The following is a 7225-nucleotide window of genomic DNA, read 5'->3' as shown; positions in this document are numbered from 1 at the left end:
TATCTATCTATCTATCTATCTATCTATCTATCTATCTATCTATCTATCTATCTATCTATCATCTATATATATATCATCTATCTATCTATCTATCTATCTATCTATCTATCTATCTATCTATCTACCTACCTATCTATCTATCTATCATCTATCTATCGTCTCTCATTAGCCGAAAACTCATTAAATAGGCTCGGCCATTAGCTCCTGGGCTATTGTTTGTTTATCTCTGCTTCCCCCAGAGCTGGGATTACTCAGCTTTTTTTTTTTTTAACAGATTCTGTAAAGAGAATTCAGGACTTGATACTTACAAAACATTCTACCCACGGTTATCTCCTTAACCCTAGAAATCTTATTGGTAAAAATTTGTCATCCTGGATCCAGAATACAAGAGTCTAGAGTTCCTGTGATGGCTATTCTTGGTTGTCAACTTGACTACATCCAGAATTAACTAAAACCCAAATGACTGGGCATACCTGCAAGGGCTTTTTTTTTCCTAATTAAATCGTTTGAAGTGGGAAGAGCAGCTTTTAAACCAGACCCTTTGAGGAGAGAAGATCCATCTTTAATCTGGGCTGTACGTTCTGCTGGCAGCCTATATAAAAGCCATAGAAGAAGGATGTTTGCTCTCTTTGCCTGCCTGCTCTCACCTCACCAGTAAGCCCATTCCTGGCATTAGAGACTACTTTTTCGGGATTCTGACATACACTGAGGGCCAGCTGAGATATCCAGACTCACAGACTGAATAACTACTGGATTTTCGGACCTTTCGTTGGTAGACAGCCATTGCTGGACTTGCTGGACCACAGCCTGTAAGCCATCCTAGTAAGTCCCACATATATTCTATAAGTTCTGTTGCTCTAGAAGCCCTGACTAACACAGTTCCCAAACTAAACCTGGATGGCAGCCAGGATCCCGAGACACGTGGAAGATGAACCCGCCTCTGCACATTCCCAGTGTGAAGGGCTCTGCTCACCCGTGATCCCTATAAACTAATCTTCCACTCCGGCAGTAGCACACGGAGGATGGCAGCTGTTTAGAAGACTTCACTGCCCATCTGGAGGCTTGGCATGCTGTCCTGGCTGGTGTGGGGGACACGGGGCTTTGCGATGTGATACCACCAGCTGGGAACTGGTATTGCAAACCCAGCCTCAGCTCCCTGCTTTCTGGTTAATAAACTCTGAGAGGACAGGCATGCAAAGGGCAAGAGGTTTGCCCCTTGAGGGCCTAGCCTCGGAGGCCTTCATCACCACACTGGGCTGGTCTCTGTCTAAAAGGAGGTGCTCAGTGTGGGAAAGCACAGGATTCAGAATGTGGAGGAACTCTGGCTTCTTCCAGTTCCAGAGTTGGCTGGGAAGGTTCTGTGCTTGGGTTTTGCAGCATACTGGAGTGTGCTGGTGCTGTCCTTTGCTCCTGCTTCTACCTGTACCAGTCAGGGTCAGTGAGGCTCCTGTCTCTTCATCACACCTGCAGCAGATAGGCTCAGGACATGCTCTTTCTTGGCTGGACCCCTTCTAGGACCCCATCAGAAGTCATGTGGGTCTTGCAGCTGGTCTGAGGTCCACATCCTGTGGAAGAACCTCAGCAGCCCCCAGGACTCAGGGTCCCTAAGGGAAAATCGTACTGTCACAGAGGTCTTGTGGTCCCTGCCTTCAGTCTGGGGAAAGTGCTGTGCCCTGCTTTTCCATGGCTGCCTCTGGGAGTTCCCCCCGCCAGTAGGACTGGACATGGCATTATTGCTTTGGGAAGGAAGCAGAGATGAAAGAAGACTGGGATCCTCAGGTTCTCATCGCTGGAGGGCACACCTCTATTATGGGAACCTCAAATCTAGTCTGTGACTACCCAGACTAGCAAAATGAAACTTCCTACCAGCCAGTCCGGGGTGTGAGTAATATAAGATCAGCAAGCTCCTGGGGAAAGCTGGTACTGAAGCAATGGGATCTTTCACCACCTCAGTTTCTATGTCTAAAACCAAAAGGGATTTTTTTCTCATGTGCTCGTACTACCGTGAGAATTCATCTCTGCCATGTTCGAGGTCATGAGCACAGACAGGGCCGCTCCTTGGCTTTGTCACTCCCCAGCTCCTGCAAGGGGCAAACACAGTCATCCATGTCATTTCCTCCTTCCTTGGCTTGTGGAGAAAGTCCTACTTGATGTGGGAACTTCTAGAGGCATCTGTGCAGGGCGCATCACCTTCCCCAGACTAAAGGAGGGGACCAAGAGACCTCTATGGAGATACAACCTACCCAATCTAGTGGCCCAGAGTCCTGTGAGGTGCTGAGAATCTTCCCCTGGATGTGGCCATCAGACCATATCCTGCAATATTGAAAGCCAGTGATCAGACCTCCCACTGGACATGGGCACCAGACCAGCCCAGGTGTCTTCTGATGGGGCCCTAGAAGGGGCCCAGCCAAGGAAGAGTACAACACCTTCAGCTGGTTTTCCAGGGCTGTAGGAGAGTGGGTATGGTTCCCCACTCTGCCACAGTCAGCTAGAGCTCACAGTGTTTCAGTCCACCTTCACCCTTTTCTTGACCTCATTCTTGACTCCAAACATACACGTGAAGGCAACACGCTGGGGCATTCTACCAAGATCCAAAGGATTGTGTGCTGTGCTCCCCCGTTGCAGGGGGAAAGCTTCCCAATTCCATGTGTTTCTATTGATAGCACTTGTGAGTTCTCCCAGCTGCTTGCCAAGTTTCCCGAGTCTGGTTTCTGAGAGGGTCTGTACCCCTTTAAACTCCAGGATGCTGTTATACAGACACATGGTTCCTCAACTGGACGGTGGCTGCGTTAAGAAAATGGTGCCATTTCCTTGAGTGTGAGGGCTAATCTTGGTTGTCAACTTGACTACATCTGGAATTAACTAAAACCCAAATAGCTGGGCACGCCTGTCATGGATTTTCTTGATTGGATTATTTGAACTGGGAAGACCCACCCTCAATCTGAACCACACCTTTTGGTGGTAGCCCACATCAAAGGACATGGGGAAAAGGGACCTTTGCTTTTTTTGCACGTTTGCCTTCACTCTTGATGGCAAGTTTATCTATCCTGTTTCTGTGACAAGTATTAAATTAATTTTTTTTCATGGTTCCAATACACACTGAAAACCATCAACTATTCAGGCCTCCTCTGGGGCTCCAGCACCAGACAGGGACTGCAGAGACATCCAACCTCAAGGATTCAACAACTATTGAACTCTTGACCTTTCCATTGTGAGACAGCCTCTGCTGGACTACCCGGACTCTATGCTGTAAGTCAGGCTAACAGATTCCCTTTTTAATATCAGTCCTGTTCCTTTAGAGCACCTGGGTAGCACAAGTGCTAATGCTAGCTGTCCCACGAGTCTGCTGCAGGGGCTGGCCTCTGTCCTCTCTCATCCCTTAATGAGGGACGTCTGCACTCCTCGGTTCTGGGCTGCCCTCACCCTCTGCTGTCCTAGTGGATTAAAGGCATCACCCTCTCTGCTGTGGGGAGTTTCTTACTCATCAATCTTCCTGAGTTCCTTACAACGTGGTTCTACTTTGGAAAAAAATGCCCCAAATGCTTAGCAATGGGAAGTCTAAGCATTTGGGGCATTTGGAGACCCACGGGAGCTTTGGAGTTGGGTTGGAGCCTACTTGGAGCTAACAGCCTCCTGGAGGGCTCAGGTGCTGAGAGAAGAGAAAGCTGTGTTGAAAAAGACAAGAAAGTGGGCCCATACCCGTGTCTGCTGATTCTGGCTGTAGGGTGTGGTCGGGGACCACTCCCAAATCCTTGCCCTCTCCAAAGCATTGGGCCCACTGCCCCCCACAGCATTCCAAGCAGGCCTGATTCCATGGGCGGGGATCTGTGCAGCTGCTCCCAAAGACCGTCATGCTTGGCTTAAGGCTCTGCTGTCACTGTGTTGGAATTCTTAATATTTGGACCTGGAGTGCTGTAGTTGTACCGGGCTCTGCAAGTCATGTCATCAGCCCTGGTACCAGGTCTTATAAGCCCCTGGGGGGATGGATTGGAGAGTTGCATTTGCCTGTGTGCACCTTCCCTCTGTGTGTCCTTGATGGGCCTGGAGTATGTGCCTGCAGCTTACTTTGCAGCACTGGGAAAGTCAATAGGTTCCTGGTTCCTGATTGACATCAGCTCTGAGGAAGAACCCAGGACACCATCCATGTACGAAGAAAGAAAGCCAGACAACACTTGAATGAATAGGACTTCTACTGAGGATGAGATGATGTGGGGGGTGGGGCAGGCTGCAGAGAGGACACAGGTTAGATGAGGACATGGAAGGAGGTCTCTTAGCCACGGGTCATTTGATTTGAGAGCCTTATGATGATGCAGCAACCACGCTGTGGCATTGGGAGAAAGTAGTCAAGTTAGTTAGGTATGATTCCCACCTTTCCAGTGGGGAAACTGACACCCCACAGCCCTTTAAGTGAGCTGCAGGTAGAACTCAGATCCAATCCACAAGAACTATCACCCCACTACATGGGACCGTGGGCCAGGTTTTCATGTCTGGCTGCCCGGGAGTGGGTGATGGCTCTGTCTGTGCCTCACGTCTCCTCTTGGGCTGTGGGATTCTGAGCACCAGCCCTGGGGATGAGAGATGAAGCAGTCTTTCATCACCTTGGCTAGAGATGCGGATGAAATTGTATCCTGTGATCACTTAAGCAAAGCCAGCTGGAGATAGCTGCTCAGGAGACAAAAACAAGTTCTCGGTCCAGAGAATACATGTGCTGGACACTGGGTTTCAGCTGTGCCCGGCTTCGAGTTTAGGAAGGACGAGAATAAAACACATCACTAGCCACCAAGAATCTCTGTGTACATATGCCTTCCTCTAGCATAGGGTCTCTTCGGATAAAAGTTCTGATCCTGTGGGTGGAATCAGAACCAAAGCTCAGAATCAATATGAATTGGGCATGGCAGTGCACACCAGTGCAGGCTTGGATGGAGCTGGTCTGATCCTAAAAGTAGTATGGACGTGGGTGCACGGGTTTAAGTGGAAGAACCTGAATCCATGGTGGAATACCTTCCTGTCCTCAGGCAGAAAACACTGGGTGCCTACTGGATGCTTGGTATAGACTACAGCGTTAAACATGAAGCTCCCGGGCCCCCATTCATACTCCTTATTTTCCAAAAGGGGAGTGAGAAGCCAGGGGTGGTGGCATGTGCTTGCCAACCCAGCTCTCGGGGGGGACGGTGAATTTGAGGTCAGTTGAGGCTACCTAGTGAGTCCCTGTCTCACAAGAATAAAGAAGACGGGGAAGAAAAGGAGACAGTGAGTAAAGAAATAGATGAGCAAGCATGGTGGTTACTGTGAAGGAGATGCGGCAGAGACTAGCAACTAGGGCGTGGAGATGGGAGGGGACAGGGGACTTTGCGTTGAGGCTCTTTGACTGGGGACCAATCTGGACAAGAGTCAGAGTAGACAAAGGCAAAGATAAAAGGAAGTGGCCATGAAAACTGAGAAGTCCCAGATCCCCTCGCTGAGAGACGTGCTCATAGCAGTCTCTCTAAATGATGCCCAAACCTTTCAAGAAATGATCTGCCAGTTGCTTTATGTCTTTGGCAACCTTCTAGACAGAAATCACCAATATCTAGAATGCTAGTCTGGGCTCTGCTATGCTCACCATGTGACCTGTGGAAGTCATTCAGTCTTCCTGGGTTACTTCTCTGAAAAGGAGCAGGCAAAACTTTGTAACTCTTTCAGAATGTTGAAAGCCAATGATTCTGTATCTAATATGTCAAGACAAAACCTCTTGAGTTGACATCAGGAACACCTGGATTCTCTGACTTGGGCAGGAGCTTATACTATCAGCTTTGGCCCTAGGATCACGGCAAAGACTGTGAGCTGGGTTGAGTTCTCAGCCTTGCTCTCTTGCGTGGGCTGTTCAGAGCTCAGGGGACATGCCATGGCCTGCCCCCACATGTGTCTTACATTAGTGTTATTTTCTTAATGTCAATAATCCTAAAGCTTATTGAGTTATTCAGTTCAGTCTCTGTGTTGCTCACACAGAGGTGCCGCCTCTGGCCATCACACTCATTGACATTTGCCTTTCTGCCTAGGTGTGACTGCGTCATCAAAACCTGAGTGGCTCAGTCATGGTGCTGCTTTGAAACAACCCGAGACATGGGCTTGAAGCTTGGCTGTGATACAGAAAGAAAGTAAGGCCTGGAGGAATCATGTGTCTCGTCCACATGGGACTCTCACAGAGTGACAGAAGATACAGGTCACTGCCTGATAGAGGTGGACCAAGATGGAAGACAAAAACAGGATCAGCCCCCTGTTCTTAAGGTCTGCATATCCACAATGGACATATGGCCATGTCCTTCATCTTAGTCTCACAATACTCTTGGCATGCTCTGCTAGAGGGGCCCACAAGATAGCCTGGGGTGGGAACCACAACCTTCCACACGGTTGAGAAAATTCAAGATCAACACCATTTTCTCCATCTAGTCCATCATAATGGAAGGTGACAAGGGGGGACCATTTGAAAGCCTTTTCCCTATGTGCTTGCCTCAGTTTCTCCAAATATCACTCTTAAGTGTTTTCAGGTTCTAATATCCACTGGCTTCCTCTGCATGTACCTACTACTTCAAGATCTGCAAGCTTCCACCCCTGGGAAATGCTGAGTTTAGTAGTAAGTTAGAATCAGCAGGTCGCTCTCAGTTTGACTAGTCTGTGCAGAAAATACTCTACATGTCAATTGTCAGGCAACTCCCAAGGCCAATGGAGTGACCCAAGTCAATGTTTCTCATTCTCGCTTTAAGTTTTGACATCTTTATGTTTTAAATAGACACCATATTTATCTAACTTGACAACTCAGTAGAAAGTATTTGTGAAAATACTCTTATAATACCTTGCCAAATGTCACACCACCCAAACATATCAGCACAAATATGTGGTCATGTTTCTCCCCTTCATTACATGCTTTGGTCCCATAAGGTCATGAGTTGAGGGCTTGATCTCCATCTGTGGCACTGTTGGGAGGTGAGAAACCCTTAGGAGCAAGGCAGGGTGACTGAAGATGGGTCCTTGAAGGGGACCCAGGCCTTTGTGAAGAGAACAGTGTGGGGCACACACGCTTTCCTCCATGATGCCTGCCTCACACTGACCCACTGCAATAGACAAAGCTACCAGACACCTGAAGAAACCTTTCTCCCATGAGGTTGATGTAGCTTGGGCTTCCTGTTTTGGGAATGGAGATCTGACTGACCGTAGACAAAGGTGGCAGCGTATACACCCTGCCATC

This window comes from Microtus ochrogaster, unplaced genomic scaffold, assembly GCF_000317375.1.
Source record: "Microtus ochrogaster isolate Prairie Vole_2 unplaced genomic scaffold, MicOch1.0 UNK54, whole genome shotgun sequence".
Taxonomy (NCBI): domain Eukaryota; kingdom Metazoa; phylum Chordata; class Mammalia; order Rodentia; family Cricetidae; genus Microtus; species Microtus ochrogaster.
This window is presented reverse-complemented; position numbering follows the sequence as displayed.